At 35.0% G+C, this 19,643-nt stretch overlaps 1 protein-coding gene across 1 annotated transcript in view; it reads right to left on the bottom strand.

Annotated features, from left to right (window-relative positions):
- LOC138692135 (uncharacterized) overlaps positions 1-19,643 on the bottom strand; it is a 171,677-nt gene that overhangs the window by 112,519 nt on the left and 39,515 nt on the right. Inside the window, exon 2 of the mRNA XM_069815128.1 lies at positions 15,700-15,805. The gene's annotated coding sequence lies outside the window, so the exon portion shown is untranslated. The remainder of the gene's footprint in view (positions 1-15,699; positions 15,806-19,643) is intronic.

The raw sequence follows: 19,643 nt of genomic DNA, 5'->3' as shown, positions 1-19,643 counted from the left end.
GTTTTTCTCAGAGTTGTCCCGTTTTTTGCTCGTCATCCCACCAACACACTCCACAATTTCCATTTCATTATCCCATTCGTTTCGGAAAAAGGCATCTTCTGTGCTTACACGACGCTAAATCGATAGTCCTCCAAGGTGGGTGTTTCTCGAGGTCGATTCCCAACCGGAAGACCGCGATTCTCTGGGGGGAGGGGAGGTCAAACAGCAGTTAATGGGGACAGCGAACAAAATAATAATAATAATAATAATAATAATAATAATAATAATAATAATAATAATAATAATAATAATAATAATAATAATAATTTTTTAATTTAATATAGCCTAATATGAAGACCAATATTTTTGTTCAATTATTAAAACTAATGAAAATTATCTTTTTTTCTGTTATATTTTCTTCTAATAGTAAACATCTACTTGTTACCTTGAACTTGGGCAACCAGGCTCACTAATTGGAGACGATCAAATTTATAATGATTATTACTGCTCATGCTTTCATTATAATTTTTTATAGTAATACCAATTATAATTGGGGGTTTTGGGTTTAATTATTTGTAGGATTAACATTTTAAAATACATTAGAAACTAGACTACTTCAGGTCGTCAAAATCCTAATGAATTTGGTACAGCAATGGATCGAGAGGTCTCCACTCCAAATTTTGGTAACACTTAAACTTTTATAATTAAATTTAATTCTTAATTTTTCATATAGTTATCGACAAAATAGCTGTTTGGGCAATTTATTTAATTTGTGTACGTTTCTTAACCAAAACCAGTCATTTTTAAAAGTAGGTCTACGTTTGCAATTTTTGCAACTCTGCTGCGTGACATTTGTTGGGAAACAAATGACAATCAGGCAAACAATTGAAAGTTCGTAGTAAATGTATTTTTCATCACCATTACCTAAGATATCATTTTCTCATTTTCTCACAGCCTTTAAACATAAAATTTGTTATTATTGATAACTGTAATTTTTTATGGAAAAGGGAACTAATATAATAAATACTTTTAGTAAATTTTCTTGATTTTGTTTCAACCAGAGTTACAGAATTTGCTTGCCCCCGGATTTTTGGAATAGTACTAGCAATAATATCTTCTTCACTATTACTACTCATTATATTAACATTTCAAACAGAATTAACAACAAAATTACAAATATCTATTCTTATCTTGTTGGTAATTGTTGCTATGGAAACCATTAAAACTTCCAACCACTGCCTTCAGAAAATGTATCTAAATAGCCTACTACTGTTCTTACAAGTAGGTTGGTTCAGCTTAGTTTTTCATAAGCAACTAAAATTTGTACATTTTAAAAATATTACTACCTACTTTTTTCTGCAACTATTCCAATGGCGATGAAAAAATAATGCATATCACTCGTGACTAAATGGTACTTTGTTTTACTCGTCTCCTAATTTCACCAACTCTAAAACAATGTTTATCCACTTGTTATATGAATTACTATTTCGCATGCTATCATATAATTGTCAATTTTATTGTTAACACGTTTGCCTAGTGTTAAGGGATCTGTTTTTAGGAATGGCTGTTTAAAAATTAGTTTTACCTACAAGCTTAAGAAACTTTAGAGATATTTCATCTCGGTCTATTCTGCTTTTCGTCTCAGGATATACAGTAGAACCCCGATTATCCGTCATCCTATTAACCCATCGGCGGATTATCCGACTGTCTTTCTCTGTATCTTTTTTTGCTGCAGAAAAAATACGATGTCCTGTACCTACGAGTACATTATGTTACAAACCCGTGCACCATTCAGCCATTGTCCTATTCGAGTGACCGTACTGCATGACTTCTATGCAAAATGTCTTCCACGTAAGGTGGGTGCTCCTGTTATGGCCACCCCCCTATTTTGAGTTAGTTAACCAAAAAATCCGCTAAATTGCAGCAGCATCCAGTGAAAGGGCATCCTGGTATGTTACTTGATCGTTTTCCATCCAGTCAGGTTGAGCAATATGGCGTCAGTTGCTTGTTTTGCGGTTTTAATGTGACCTCTTCTTATTTTTCTCTGGTAAGTCTCCTTTGTTTTATGCATGTTTTTCAAAGACTTGTTTCATGAAAACCATAGTACTCCATTCAGTTTTTAATGTTCTGTTGATTGGTGTTGTCGTTGATGGCGTATCTTTTACGAGTTGTTCATAATCAAACGATTTTCGTGAAAGCTTACCTGCTCCTGATATGGCCATATCAAATGCACCATGGTCATATCAAGTTCATTTCACTTTTATTTTTTCACGTGACAAATTTACATGCCTTATAGCTGGGATTACGCAAAAATTTTGTATTTGAAGAAAAACAACTTAATTTTTTAATGGAAAAACCTGTGTTCACTACACTTTTGAATTATAAAAAAGATTATTAAGTGTCATGTTTATTCATTTTACACCAAAATTATTTAATTTTAGCACAACTGCGCTATCAAACTGAAAACAATCACGATTTGTAGAACATGCAACAAGGGTGGCCATATCATGTGCACATGTTCCTGATATGGCCACTAGGTAGTCTTTTGGAATTTGGGACTTTTTGGACAATTAAAGCTATTTTTATGGGGAAAGGAAATTGTTTTAAGAACGTCCATTAGACTGAGAACGAATAAGAAAAAAGTGATTTACATTTTTTTTCAAAATGGCAGCTAGAAAAATTCTCAAACCTTAGCATGGCCATATTAGGGACACCTACCTTGCTAAGTATCTAAAAAAGTACAAATAATTCAGCAGTTTGGGAAAAGAGAAACTATGGCTAATATCGCATTAGAATAGGAGAATGGCGTTACAACCGTGCGCGATTTAATAAAAGAAAAAGGCTAAAGGGTATAAATTATGTAAATCTACAACAAGAGACCTCTACTATTTCTATATTTCCGCAGACAACCATCACAAGGAGTTTTCTTTGGCTCTTAAAACAATCAAACTTAAATTAGCGAACTTCTGATTCACTACGTAGCATGCTAAACAAAAGATCACGGAGAAAATTACGAAACTGAAGATCTAAGTATTATGTTCTTAATTTATGAAAACCTTTCATAATACGGATTATCCGATTTTTCAATTAACCGTTCAGTCTATCCCCTTCATTACTACACGGATAAAAGAGGTTCTAATGCATCTGATGTATCTATTCATGGTTAAAACAATGGAGCGTAACTTCTGATCCCAGAACTCCCGAACTATTATGTAACACCAAGAATCGAACCCATATTATGGAGAAAGGCACTGCCATTGTCATGGGAATCACACCAGAGTCCACTGCATTAATAAAATAGAAAGAAACGACATGAACTATGTCTGAGGTGTGTTAATATCTTCAGAGTTAGAGTTATTAGTAATGCCTCTAATATTGTACAGTAAGGTCGTGGCGGCAAAGAAGTCGATGTTGGAGATGTGCGGCTGACAAACGAGGCTTTGATTACTCTTACATTGACTAATGTCGAGAGAAAAGTAAAAAGAATCTTCCGCAGATCTTCGACATAACGTTTTGTCAAATTTCCAGACGAAAGAAAAAAAACAAGATGGATGCGTCGGTGGCAGACACATTCTTCATAAGGAAACATGTCGCGGAGTCCAGACACATCAATCTGTTCGAGCCTCCAACTTGTGGCACTTCCCAAAGAGTTCCCCTCTCACATGATTGCTGTGTGCTGGATTAATCAAAGTAACAGACTCGCACCCAATTCAGCCCCAGTCATCGTTTATTCTGCGTTACTATATCAACGAAAATTATATATCACTCATTTCAAACACACATTTCATCGACTTCAAAAAGGCATTTAATAGAGTAAGTTGTACGAACACGGAATAAAGTCCTGTTAAAATTAATTCTATGGTTATGCGAGAAATGTGTTGTACGAACTTGGAATAGTGCATTATTCGGAGGATAACTTCCGAATAAGCTATTCCATGCTTTTAGTAGCTGTTAAATTTCTATCTAGAGAACAAAATATAAAATGGCAGCAGGATTAGACATGAATCTCTGATAGTGCAGCTGAATTACATGTAATGTATTTTTGAGATGGCGGAAATAAAGAAAATAAGGCACAGACTTTATCTATTAAACGAGTGTAACAATGAAGAATTTCTGGCAAGATTCAGTCTAAAAATGGACAATGCTTAAAGCGTGCTGGGATTGATTAATGATTATTGGAACATATCGTCGCTAAAAAGACGAAGTGGCGTAAGCGACAAATGTGTAATTTTACAGGAGAGCAGTTGAAAGAAAAGTGTATTTATATGCGGACCTACAACTCAAAGTAATAAATTGACACGTCAAAGATAATACATTGATTCAGTTCGTTTATTGTTTCTCTTAATAAGGACTAATGGCAAACTCTAAAATTTTGATACCTTATAGGCCAAGAAGGCCTTAATTGGAGATACGTCTGTTCGAAAGATTTCACTCATAATAGGAAGGCACTTACGCCATACACATGACTGATCGTATAATACTAATTTATGCCATTCTTTGAGTTGTATTATTCTTTATTTATTTTTTGACTAATTTTATTTATTTTTTATTTTTATTATACATTATAATTATTTGAAAGTCTAGGAAATAAAGAGGATTATAAACTTATTTTAATAAAGCAAAATCAATTTTTTTTTAAATTACATAAAATTAATGAATAATGTATTTATTTGCAAAACTAATCTTTCAGGTAAAGCTCCCTGTAAAGTCGATTTAAATAATTTCAAGGGAAAAATTGTTCCCGGGCCGGGTATCGATCCCGGGACCTCTGTTGAACGTACCAGCGCTCTGCCAACAGAGCTACCCGGGAACTCCACCCGACACCTTCTCAATTTTTCCCTTTATATCCACATAACTCGCGTGGGCTGACGAAATGCCAGAGACCCACATCGAGTGCACACAATCACAGAGATTGTGTGCACTCGATGTGCATATAAACGTAACGTGGATATAGACGTAACGACCAATTTTAAAAATGGTAATACCTAACGAAGAGACGTAAGCGACTTGCGAGTCTGATACGCCAGTTCGTCTGAAAAAGAATGAAAGAGCAATGGCGTTTACGACGATAACACGATGTTCACTGCCAAGTAACCATTAGAGATGGATGTACGCCAATTCGTCAGAATATAGATATGGTCCAACGAAGTGTGCTGGCGAAGTATCTCCAAATTTTTGGTTTTGGCGCTTACGTCACTTCGTCAGATGAGCGACGATATAACACACAGGTAAAATAGTTCACAATTTCATCATTATAAAGAAATTGTAATTTTTTAAATAATTGAAATTAAATTTAAGCAAATTCATAGCACAATATTATATCAGTATTACGTTTTGCATTATTATAACCTAGCTATAGACTCCCATGCTCTTGTCTTTTATTTAAAACTTATGGCATCAGTTTTTGCTTTCTGGCACGTTATTATAGTCATTCACTATCACAACTAGCTTAAGTGTAACCTTCTATCTAATAATTCTGACATCTAATTTATTTTGATTTACTCATTTCTTTATAATAAAATCTGTACACGATATGTTTAGAAAATAAATTTCAACAATTACTGGTATTCTGAATGTACTTTATAAACAAAACACCATCTAAAATATTGCCAACCTCTGTTTCAACTCGGTTAACTATGGAATAGATAACCTTGGAATAAACGAACGTCATACAACATGGTACTCCATTTATTCTATAATTAGGCTATTCCAAGATTTATTCTGCGATGATACACCTGGGCCTAAGAAGATTAAAATTATGGGAAATTTTACAAACTCAAAGGCACGCACAGTATCTTATGAAATCAGTACAAAGTGCATTTTAATACAAAGATTACATTCCACAGACGGACTAATAGGCCCTAAAGTGAAGAACAGGCGTATTCTGAGTTTTTAATTTCTGGTGATCAAATGATTTCACATTTCAAAGGGCGGTGAATAAAAATGAGTGTCGTAAAGTTGACGCATACTTTCTCATTATAAATTTCATGTTTTTTTGCCCCAAAAAGTTTGTAGAAAGTCACAGAATCACCTGATATCACTTTCTTGTCAAGCAACGAAAAACATTATTTTAAGAAAGGTAATTTTTCTACAGAAGGAAATTTATTTATGTACATTCGTCGTGAGGGTATCATGTAATTTGAACCGAATGTGAAAAGTAGGTGATCTTCATTATAAATGAAACATTTAGAATGAATGTGTGGTCTTCCGAAAAGTCTTTTATGTAATCTATTAATCATAATGGTGAATATGATAATATTATGACAACAATTTAAAGACAATGATAATGATAATATAATAATGACGGCAATGATGGTGATTATGATGACACTGATAGTGGTAATTATGACTACAATGATGATAATGATGATGGCAATGAAGATAACGATGATGACAATTATGATGACAGTGATGGTGTTGACGATAATGATGGCTACTATGATGACAGTATGGCGGTGACGATAGACTGATTAGAATTACTATTTCTCTCATTTACAGACCCAGAAAACAAATAGGCCACCTAATTTTACTGTTCCAGATACAACGCATTGCAGTAAACAAGAGCGCCTAAATGTATGCTTCTTGTGGACAATCTTGCGAAGCATGTTGCCTACGTTCAGGAGGCCTGCTACCAAAACTCGTCCCACATTTTATTTCAGTATGAGAACCAATGCACCAATGGAGTGTAAGAATTTAAACAATGTATTGAGTTTTAACCAATCAAAGTCAATTAACACCAGATGCGTATTTATTTAATATCTTATCGCACCTGATGTTCAGATGTTAAATTTTTTCAATGTTTTCTTAACAATATCGTGCTATCAGATAAATATCTGAATTTGTGATAGATTATAATCTGTTCCTGTATGTTACAAATTATTGATTAATATATTAGCGAAATAGTCCATTAGAGTTCTCATCTTGTCGATAATTCACTAAACGAAAGTATCTAGTTCAGAATAAAACGTTATAGCATGAAATATTTGTTTAATTTTGCTCTTTTATTAATCATAATTTCTATAGCTATTGTCAGATGTTTACCCAAGAATTTTATATTACTTAAGCCCAAGTCCTTGCCGGCTAATGAAATATATTATGTTAGCAACTTAAATACTAATATTTTCTTTAATTATAATATAATTATGTTTCTTACTTACTGGCTTTTAAGGAACCCGGAGGTTCATTGCCGCCCTCACATAAGCCCGCCTTTGGTCCTCTTCCTGAGCAAGATTAATCCAGTCTCTACCATCATATCCTATCTCCCTCAAATCCATTTTAATATTATCTTCCCATCTACGTCTCGGCCTCCCTAAAGGTCGTTTTCCCTCCGGCCTTCCAACTATCACTCTATATGCATTTCTGGATTCGCCCATACGTGCTACATGTCAGATATTTGAATTTTTCCACCTCTTCGAAGGATAAATCTCCAATTTTTATAGTTCCATTTCGTACAATATTCTGGTCACGAGACATAATCATATACTTAGTATTTTCGGGATTTACTTCCAACCCTATCGCTTTACTTGCTTCAACTAGAATTTTCGCGTTTTCCCTAATCGTTTGTGGATTTTCTCCTAACATAGGCCTATTCATGTCATCCGCATAGACAAGAAGCTGATGTAACCCGTTCAGTTCCAAACCCTCTGTGTTATCCTGGACTTTCCTAATGGCATATTCTAGAGCGAAGTTAGAAAGTAAAGGTGATAGTGCATCTCCCTGCTTTATCCCGCAGTGAATTGGAAAAGCGTCAGATAGAAACTGGCCTATACGGACTCTGCTGTAAGTTTCACTAAAACACATTTTAATTAATCGAACTAGTTTCTTGGGAATTGTTAGGTTTCGTAACAAGCTGTATTTTACGATGATGGGTTGTTAGCCCTTCGCCCAACCCCCAAGCTGGAGGACTACTCTTTATCGGCTGTCCACGACTGCGTATTCAATATATTCGCAGCTACCCTCCATATCTGGAGGCCGTCTCCTCTATAATTATGTTATCTTATTTTTTATTAATCTTTATTTATTTTATGAGATTCCTTGTGATATTACCTATGATAATGTGTGTTGTCAATTTTCTGGCAGTAGACTAATCGAAGTTAAGCTCAGGAAATGTTCTTCTTGTAAAAGAAGTGCGTGCTAGAGCGGCACGTCTTGTAAGAACCGTGGCCCTGTGTTGCACTGAGGGGTGCGTCGCCCGCTAAGCTGCTCATATTTCAGGGTGGCGATTCTCCTGCGGACAGGGCCTCCATGTTGAAAAGGGGGTTTGAATTCAGATTGAGATTATTATCTGCAGGACGATTAATAATTATTAAACGGGGTGGGCGCTGACAACGCCATGTTCTCTGATTATAGCCGGCACAAGAAGAGGGACTTACTAACGGAGGCTCTGAGCGTATGAGTACCAGGTGCGACGCCATGCATCACCGGCGACGTCACGTCGGAAGATTAAATAACTCTAAATTACTCGTACACGCCCATTAAACTAGCCAGCTTATGTAACATCTACTTTGCATTAGTCGTGATAATCTGCCCATCCATCTCCGTCTTTGCGACGAATTTAACACTTTCTCGTTATACGAAGTTTACATAAAGTAGTCCATAGCTGAATGAAATATATTTCGAGATTTTAACGGGTAAGTTATACACGTCTTCAATATCCCTGACGATTTTATGGGCACCCGTTCTGAGATGGTGAGACAAAGAGAATTTCTCATGTTTGTTCTAACAACACTACGAGCCAAAGCTGAATGCTAATTTTATTAGTAGTTATGCTATGAACCAATGTATGCACATAGGCTAGGCTACATTTCATTCACAACTTTCATATTACATAGATCCAGTAAGAGCGTGCGTGCAAAAATTTAACAGGAAATACGGGATGCTTTACAGAACATTTTGAGATAGAGAACTTAGAATCTGCGAAGTCAAATTTAGAAGATAGGTCTATTAGCTTAAACTTGTCTATCGGCATCGCTTAATGTTTTCTATATTATCTAGGCCTACATTTATTATTTACATTTATTTAGTTTACATTTTAAAATTATTTATATCATTTACAAATCTGGGTTAACAATGCACTATTTTATCTCACAACAGGTTCTCGAAATGACGATCACCAATATTAAATTTAGTATTTACATTTGTTACATAACTTACGTTTAAGTTAGTATTTGCATTTAAATTTGTATTTTATTAGTTACATATAGGAAATCCATCATGTTTTGTTTGTTGGTCCATCGTCCACAAGGTGATTCTGTTTATCGTGTTTACATTGTCACATTACAAAATATATGTCAACGATAGACCTTTTCATAGGCTTATCATTCGAAGAGTTATTCATAGTGCGTTGTTAACTCAGATTTTTAAATTATATTAAAATAAATTCAAAATGAAAGTAATTTTAAAACGTAAATAATAAAAGTGTAAATAAATATAAATAATATATGTAGATGATATGGAAAACAGTAACTGATAGCAATAGGCCTATACATATTTAAGTTCTATCTTTAACCTGACTTCACAGACCTTAAGTTTCCTATCTAAAAATATTGTGTACGGCAGACCCTAGTTCTTATTTAGTTTTCGCACGATTTTACTGAATCACCCTGTAGTTATCTAACACTTTCATTTTTCACATAGTTTTATTACTTTTTGATCTCTATTTCAAAGTCCGCATTAAAACTTGCTACACTACGTTTTGTGCACGTTTACTGGCCCAGTATTTTCTAACCCTCATATAGCCATAGATTTTTAAAAGTCGTATGAAGGAACGATGAAGAATATGTTCGTAATTCCACCAGTCTTCAACTTGGACTCCGCTTCAAAATTTAATTCCGTGAATTTTCTGTAGTAATTAAAATATTTCAGCAAATGCCGACAGAAAGCGAGCTAAAAACTCATCAGCAGTAATCATAAAGTCATCTGAATTGATATGTCTGGCCAGTATATAAATATTATTCCAATTTTCCGGCAGTGACTTTTTGTCAGTGGCCAGTACTATACACGCCGACCGCCTGGAATTTATAAGCCATTTATACGTTCATCAGATCCAGCAGCATATTTTTTATTTTAAAATATCGGATAGGATAGATTCGGTTTTGAAATTGCTGATTGTATCAGCGTGTGCCTTGTGTACAGGCTCCCACTCGTCTCATCGAAAGCTGCATTAAAATCACAGGAGCATGGCAGATTAAGCTAATGTGGGCCGGGATACAGCGCCGAACAGTATGGGTTAGTTTATAATGGTTTGTATGGGAACGCCACCATATGCCCGCCTCTCTGTTAATATCGTGCTGGCTGATACATACTGACGGCATTAATTTACCCGGTGCCATGGCAACAAATTTCCAAAGTCCCACACACAGTCTAGGGTTCAGATCACGTTTCAACACATAGGCTAGATCTAATCGTGACCTTACTCTACTTATCTTTACATACCTTTGTCTGCGTGTACAATTGTGGTTTTTGTTGATGTGAAGGAATGTGAAAAACTGCACAAATTAATAATAATTTGTTATTATTATTATTATTATTATTATTATTATTATTATTATTATTATTATTATTATTATTTCATACTTTCGAATGGCGTTATTATTTATTTGTCACTTTAACATTACATATTATGTTTATAAGTTTCTATGTTATTACTGCAGCAAACTGCTATTTGTGATTCATTTTTCTTTATAGTACATTGTCACACCCGACTTCAAATATCTTCCTTTTATGAATACGACTTAGTTATAATTTATTAATCTAATAATTATATATGTGGTTATTTTTTATTTATTTAACTAGCTAGCTAGTGAGTACAAATTAAATTTATAAAAAAAAATGTTTCTAGCCACTACCGTAAGAGCCAGGCTCGTGTACGGTGTGGTCTTAGCCAATAATATAACATAAAACATGTTGTTATAATAATAAAATAAAATATAATAAATATAATAAAATAAATTATAATAAAAATAATGTAACATAAACATATGTATACTATATTATTTGTTATATTACTGTACTTACGTTATTGTATTCTGGTTTTGTTACTTTTATTATATAAATTTGTATTTATATGTATCGTAAATAAATCTACGTATATTCTATTCTAATGTTAGTTTATGTCTTCCTGTGAGAGACTTACGAAGTCACAATATTTTCTAATTCCTTCTATTGTTGTGATCCCTTTGCGAACTATATATATATATATATAATTTTTGTTTATTAACAGTTAGATATAAATCTAATTGAACTAAACTATAACAACAAAAGAATGAATGAATGAATGAGTAAATAAATAAATAAATAAATAAATAAATAAATAAATAAATAAATAAATAAATAAATAAATAATAGTTATTGTTTACTTATTATGGCATGAGTGAATGTTTGTCACAAGAACGATAGTGAATACGACAATTTTCACGAGTGTCATAATAAGATTATCCACCAGTTGCATACAACACTTTATGGCATCTTAGCCAGGTTATAAATTAGAGGAAATAAATTATGAAATAATTCGGTATCCATAGCTGACAAAATCTTCATATGTTCGTATCGATTAGTTGCGCCTGGCATTGGCATTGAATAAAGAGAAATGGATGACCTTGCAGGTATTACAAACTCTAGTTATACTTTAGGTATAAAATTTTATGTTACAAATGTTACTTTATTTTGAAGGGGAGATTTAAGACCGAAATCGCCAAAAATGACTATTTTTTTATTATTGGTTAAAAAAATTCTACATTTCATTGCGAATAAAAAATATATAGTTATATATGATTCTGACGTTAGTTACGCCTTTAGATTGACATTTAAAAATAGTCTGCCACGCCCACTGGATTCGTTTTCGTTTGTATCATTGGATAATTCGTTGAATATCGTGATATAGAAGTGATGTATCAACGTGAGAGAAATTTTACCTGCTAGAGAATATTTCAATTTCATTGTTGCAGACCCTTTCTTCGATATATCGAAAAGAAATGGAAAAGAATCTACGTAAACTTTGTTTTGTTTGTTTTCCTCGTGTATACATAACGTGATCTTGTTATGGAGTTTTTCTTGGTCTGTTTTTTTTATTGTGAGTGTGATTTGAGGAGATGGGACGAAGTACGAGTGTTTTTAAGAAGAGGAAGTTCACTGGTAACATACATACAAGAAAACAGTCTGTACATAACAATGAAACTGTACAGAACTGTTCTCCTAGGACTAACCTAAATGTTAACCATGAACCAAGTTCTTCTAAGCAGAAGCTTAGTTATTTAAATAATATAGAAAGTGATGCAGCAGATAATAAAAGTGAGAAATTTAATAATATCATTGTAAATTTAGATATTATTTCAAATCTCGTTCAAGAGAATGTAAAATGTAAATATTGTGACAGTGTAGATTGTGTGTATATAACTGAAGATCTTGAAAATAGGCGTGGACAAGCATCGAAACTTATTTTGAAATGTAAACATTGTAACTTGAATGTCTCTAAGAGAACCTCAAAATTTACATGGCATTCATTTTATGATATAAATATCAAATTAGTGTATGGTATGAGGTGCATAGGAAAGGGGCTAGAAGCTGCTAAAACACTCTGTGCAGTCTTAGACCTACCACCTCCACCTGCAATTTTTCAAAATTACAGCAGCATGCTCAACAGGGCTATAAAAGAAATTAGTACAGCATCGATGATGAATGCTGCTAAAGAAACTGTGGAAATTAATGGTTCCACAGACATTGCTGTTGCTGTTGATGGTACCTGGCAACGAAGAGGACATACATCACTTAGCGGTGTAGTGACAGCCACATCAGTAGCCACAGGTAAAGTGATAGATGTCGAATGCCTCACCAAATATTGCTCTAAGTGTAAATTGAAAGTAGGTGCCCACATATGCCATGCTAACTATGCTGGCCCTAGTGGAGGGATGGAAGCTAAGGGAGCAGTAGATATATTTTGTAGATCTGAGCATGCATGTAGTGCACGATCTGTTGAATTCCTAGGGGATGGTGACTCCAAGGCTCACCTTGCTGTGAATGAAGCCAAGCCCTATGGTGACATAAAAATAGAGAAGGCAGAATGCATAGGGCATATACAAAAGAGAATGGGAGCAAGATTACGGAGGCTTGTGAAAGAGTGGAAAGGAAAGAAGATTTCAGATGGCAAGGCACTGTCAGGGAAAGGTCGACTGACAGGCACTGAAATTGATAACATCCAGCGATATTATGGACTGGCAATCCGTAATAATTGTCATGACCTTAGTTCCATGAGGAAAGCAGTCTGGGCCACCTACTTTCACAAGCTCTCCACCGATGAAACACCACAACATGGTCTGTGTCCAGCGGGTGCTGATTCATGGTGCAGATATCGAAGAGCCGAACTGTCTGGTGAGGTTTATGAACATAAGCATTCTCTACCAGAAACTGTAATTAACCTGATGAAACCGATTTTTAGAGACTTGAGTGATGAAAATTTACTGAAGAAGTGTTTGCACACAGATTGCAAATGAGAGTTTTAATAATTTAATTTGGACCCGTGTGCCTAAAACAGTTCTTGTGGGGTTAGATACCTTGAAAATTGGAGTAAGGGATGCAGTGCTCTCATTCAATGAAGGGGCAATAAGCAGAGTGAATGTAATGGAAAATATCGACGTTGGATGTGGGAGGAACATGAGGACAGCATTGTTGAAGATCGACAAGCAACGTGTCCAGAAAGCGGAGGTCGAAGTAAGTAATATCACAAAAGAAGCCAGAGTGAAGAAGGGGAACGAAAAGAGGAAGAGAGAAGAAGAAACTGAGGAGGGACAGAACCACTATGCTCCAGGAATGTTTTAAGGTATACAAAATGGTTCAAAATAGGTTTTCTTGTAATAATTATTTTTAAATTAGTTTTTCTGAAAACAAAATTTTTTCACATTTATGAACGAATTTCTCAGAAACTACTTAACCAAAATGAATTAAACTTTGCACATACATTTACCTTAATATATTACAGAAATTGACGAAGAATTACATATGTGGGACTATTGATTGCATAACAGTGACTAATTATGCATTGAAAAAAGTATGAAATTTAAGAATATTAAATTCTTATAAGTTGCAAAATTTTTTTTTATTGGTATGACAGTTCTATAATACTTGCCTGTTCGTTAATTGCCTTCTTATAAGTCATTTTTGGAGTGTGCAAAGTTTGAATCAATGTTCTATGTTATTTTCTGAGAAAATGGTGCATAAAAATTACTATATTCCTAAGATAAATTATTTTTTATTACAAAATGAAAATTTCAATATCGTCGAAACTACACCTCCAATCTGCTTCATATTTACACAGTATATGCACACATATGTCTAGAATATCTCTGCAAAATTTCGTTACAGTGGCTCAAGTGTGTCCCAAGTTATTGAAGTTTCAATGTAAATGTAAAAATTACACCTCTTCAGTCTTTAATCTCCCCTTATAGTTTCTCTGAACCACAGAACTGTTTTATGTGATGTTACAAAAGTGGTACAAAATTGTTAAAAATTGGAAATAAATTATACGTTAGCTTCTGTCCTGCATTTCAATTCTTGTTACGTGGCGCGTACAAGCGGTAAGCAAGATAGCCAGACGAGTTGCATGCATCCCCACTCAAGTGTTCCGTTATTACGTCATAGCGAATACGTCATTGCTATTATTGGCACACGTGCCGTAATAAGTCGATTACGCACGATATTGGATGTAGTAACAACCTGTTTACAACGCTAGTATGGCAAAAATAAATATCAAGACCCATCTACTAGTGAAAAGGCATCGTTTTTGTTTCTGAGTCAGTGACATTCCTCGTTTAGGTGTTTATAAATTATACCCTTAGTACTAGATACCAATAAGTAGGTATTTTGGAAAAGTATTAATGAAATCAGCTGTAACTTACGTATGAGAAATTTGGAATTTAAAATGAATATTTAAAAAAAAATATATATTAATATCAGTGGAAATGGACTACCCAAGAACAAGCTTCAGAAATTCAACATTGCAGCATATTGCAAATCAAAAAGTCAGAAGAAGAATGAAAGCTACAGATACCGTCCCTGAAAGAAGTGATACTTATTTAGAGTTCCTGTTAAATTATTCAGTAGCGATTATAATTAAGATCCTACTTAAGTAGAAACAGGTGATATTCAGAGACGGTTGTAATGTACCGGTACTGAAGGTTTGATGAGTATGGCAGGGAATACGAATTATTTGAAGTGAATTTGCAAGAGAGCAGGTGCAGTTGCGGAGAGTTTTAGAAGCTTTCTGGAATTTTAAACTAGTTCTTTGTTGGTATTAAACTCCTATGTCATTCAGTAAGGACGAGACTATGTGATATAACTAGACCAAGGATTTGCATTAAAATGCACGTTTTTACTGATACGTTATATTTAAGAAATATTCACATTACGTTTGTGTTTCGAACGAAGAACAATAGAATTAAACCAATTTTTACACATAATTATTTAAACAATTTTGGTGAAAATTGCATGTTTTAATTTAATATTCTACATAAATACATATTTGTTTTTTTACGATGGAGTTTTAAAGTTCCTTCAAGTGAGAGAAATGATCGTCACAAGGAATTCGTGACTCATGGAGATGGTCAAATATTCCAATACGTTTGCTTGCTATGCGCTTGGTTTGAGCCAGCCCTCAAGAAGAAGAAAAGAAACGGCTTATTCACAGTTCAGAAACGGACGACTACTGATAACCGGCAGGGCGCTGCTTACCTGCTCTGCAGGGGAGCCTGCACACTACTCGTTCCTGCCTAAGGCCGTTGAAAAACTGGCGACCAGGGGTCTATCTCTCCTTGACTCTTTGGCGGTAGAGGAGAGACTGAAATGAACATAGAGAAATTCTCTAAAAAAATCATCACAGTGTTTGAAAAAAAATAGTGGTCTAAATCATTTGCATCTGTGTTGAAGGAAATAGATTAACTCTGGGCTAAGTAGGCCTACTGGGGACATTGCAAGGATCCCTCTCTTTAAGTCTGCCCCAGTTACATCCTGTTCATTTTCAACATACAGACTTGTATTAACTGAAAAAAGCGTTCCTTCACAAAGGAAATCCGGGAAAAAACCTTATAGCTTATTGCAATTTAAACTACGATAAAAGCAATTGAATTAACACAAATGAAATTATTTGATATAATCAGAATTCTTTTAAAGTAAAATATAGTTAGAAGTTATCTGAATCTCTCATTAAAATGCACTAAAGCGTTCGCCTCCGTGGTCTGTTGGTCAGCATGCTGGCTTCCAGATCAGGAGGTCCCGGGCTCGGCTCTCGGTGAATTTTTCTTGAAGAAGAGGAATTCCCTAGGTGTCTAGAGTCTGGAAATTTGTATGATTGTGAGTGTGCCGGGTTTATATTAATTAACCAATCATCACAAATATAAACATACATCAGGACTGTCGCTGGGCAGTAACCTGAACACACGTTTCAGCGTCACATTGTTGACAAGTAACTCCATCTGTTAGCACAACCGTAAAAGCATCTAATATATGCTATAGAGTTACCAATAACGGAAAAAAAAACTAAAACGTTCGACTGTCAGCATATTTTTAAATTTATAATTAGAGCCCGGAATTTTAGATGCTAAAAGTTAAGAATGACACTGATTGATAGATGAACAGATGTGGTGCCCGTGAGGAGGGTTTAAGCCTAATTCACAGGAGTCCAATATATAATAATAGACAACAGAGTCACAAGGACTGGGTAATGAATATTGTAAACCGTGCGCTAATTTTTAAGTGGTAGTTAAGAGGATTACAGACCTTTAACGGTACCAAAAGGAAAATACTGAATGACAAGATGACGTGTCAAAGAAGTGGGGACATGGCTTCTATTTCATAAACTATAACAAGGGACAATATTAACTTTATATTATAATGCATATTTAAGTAGTAATACGAGCTGCTGCCACGAAGTCAAAAGGAGGATAAGGTAAAGGAAGCTTTTAATACAAAAAGGAGCATCTTCTGTGGACCTTTGGAAAAAGAACTAAGGAAGAGACTAGTGAAGTGTTTTGTGTAGAGTGTGATTTTGTATGGGACAGAAACATGGACATTACGACGAAGTGAAGAAAAATAACTAGAAGCATTTGAAATGTGGATATGAAGAAGAATGGAGCATGTGAAATGGACAGACAAAATAAGAAATGAAGGTGTGTTGGAAAGAGTGGGTGAAGAAATAATGATGCTGAAACTGATCAGGAAGAGAAAAAGGAATTAAAGAATGTAATCCCAAAACTCGCTCAGTCCATTTGGCCATTTTTATGATTTATACATAGGTTATAAAATATAAATGATTTTTTTTAGATCTCTATCATATTTTAAGCGTCTTTTCTTTCAAAACAACGCCAATCCTTGCCTAAAAGTTTGTGTTATTGTAGCCTACATGTCATTTGAAAACTCGCTCAGTTCATAGATCTGGAGATAAAAAAAACTAGCCCAGTCCTTTCATAAAAATGGACTGAACGCGTTTCGGGATCACACGCAATTAGTTGGACCACTGGCTGAGAAGAAACTGCCTACTGGAGGATGCACTGGAAGGAATGGTGAACGGGAGAGAAGTTCGGGGCAGAAGAAGATATCAGATGATAGACGACATTAAGATATGTGGATCATATGCGGAGACAAAGAGGAAGGCGGAAAATAGGAACGATTGGAGAATACTGGGTTTGCAGTGAAAGACTTGCCCTTGAGCAGAAGAGAATAAATGAATATATGCATATTTAAGTAAATATTTATAAGAATTTAGTGTGCAGTTTCATGCATATTTTGGTAGTTTTTAGTGCATATAAATCCTCGGTCTAGATTTCACACAAGAGGCAGAAGTGAAGTAACTGATATTGCTATAGCAACCGAGCAGTTGCGAGCAAACAAAGTATCAAAATAAAGGCTGGTTCACAATAAACCGGAAACGAGAATCGGAACGAAAACGAAAACGGTAAAATTGTTAAAATGTATACATTTAAATGTGAGCATTCACAATTAACGAAAATCTTGCCGGAGCCCGGGATCGGGAACGGAGAGTTGGCCAAGTTTTAACTTCGGCGTTCACGTTTCCGAACACAGCCCATTAGATTCATTCTATTGCCATCTATAAGCTATTTTGTCGTATATCTATTTTGTAGCAAGAAGACCGTGACATAACCTATGCATTATTTTGTTCTGTGCTGTGCATCATGTAGCAAGTTTTATTTGAAGCGATTCTAATATTGAAATCATCACATTTACGATAAGCGGCGCGCCTCGTATAAAGATGAGAAAATGAAGGAGAATACGTGGCTTTCAATAGCTGACTGAATCTTTGAACACCGATCGGAAGCGAATCAAATTTTACTGTATTGATTGTATTACACACTACATATTCACGCTTCAATTCAATAACTACTGTTGCGTTCATTTTTGTTCTATTACAAGTGTTTCTTCTCTAATTATTTTGCGTTATGGTAGACTTAAAATAGGTTGTGATAATAAAGATGCATGGGCATATTTATAGTACAGTACCTAATGAAAAGTTTCAGTTGAAATTTCGAAGTTGGTTAACCTGTGTTTATGTTGGCTGCCTTGTACTCATGAGAGAACGCCATTGGTCAATTATACACAAATAACATCAGAATGCGTAATATCGACTTTATCGTTATTGACATACATATCGATATGCATAGTCGTCTAAGTTCTCGGTTTATTGTGAATCAAAAATTTTCATATTCACGTCCTCTGCTTCTCGTTTTCATTCTGGTTCTCGTTCCCGGTTTATTGTGAACCAGCCTTAACGCTGCACAAATTTAAGTTTTCGTTTGTAAATTGCCCTAATAACTTATGCTAGTCACTGAGTGCAAAGCTATGAAGTACGCAGCGCAGATAATGCAAGATATAGTGGAAGACTACAAATCTCATTATCTGCTAAAATATAGCGCAAAAGTTTCTTGTTATTTAAAATTAACGGACGTCGATATCAGTTAAGAGAAGACGCTTGCAGCTAAGAGATAGGCCTAATATGGCGAGCACTCAAAGTATTTATGAGCTCGCGGGATCTGATTACAGCCGGCACCGCTAGGTGCTGCTGCGGCGCAATCTGTGTTTCAAGCTCATTAACTTAATTAAGAGAGCACGGCAAGTTATTGGAACAAGTGAGCGCTGATTCAGAAGAAAGAGAGAGGCTGGGAACAAGAGGGGCCCATTCATTACACGACCCACCAAATTGATTTCAATTACAAAGGCACGTCACGCTGTTAAGATATACGAAACATCAAACAATGTGCATTTTATTCGGTCTATACGATGCAGAAACGTCCAACGTTTCGGAGTTACCGTCAGGGAGGAAACAAAGACGAACCTATCTGTCGTGGAAACCAGCAACTCCGAAACGTTACATGTTCCTGCATTATGACACGGTGCAAATCCAAAACTCTCTCTCCCTAGTAGAAGTCTTTAAATACGCTTCTTCTGGCTTACGTAGGCCCACGTAGACCATTCCACATAAACAGCGTTAAGGCCCATTCACAATGAAAATTAAACATAACCGTAACATAAACACAGAAGTTTGCGTCCAGGCTACCAAATGGGATCATTCACAATGATTCACAAAAGCATTAACATAAACATTACCGTAAGACGTTAACATGAAAGTTTGCAAACTCCAAACTTTCATGCTTATGCTTACGAGA

This window comes from Periplaneta americana, chromosome 16, assembly GCF_040183065.1.
Source record: "Periplaneta americana isolate PAMFEO1 chromosome 16, P.americana_PAMFEO1_priV1, whole genome shotgun sequence".
NCBI classification, from domain to species: domain Eukaryota; kingdom Metazoa; phylum Arthropoda; class Insecta; order Blattodea; family Blattidae; genus Periplaneta; species Periplaneta americana.
The sequence above is the reverse complement of the archived record's forward strand: the minus strand, read 5'-3'. Positions and strand labels throughout refer to the sequence as shown.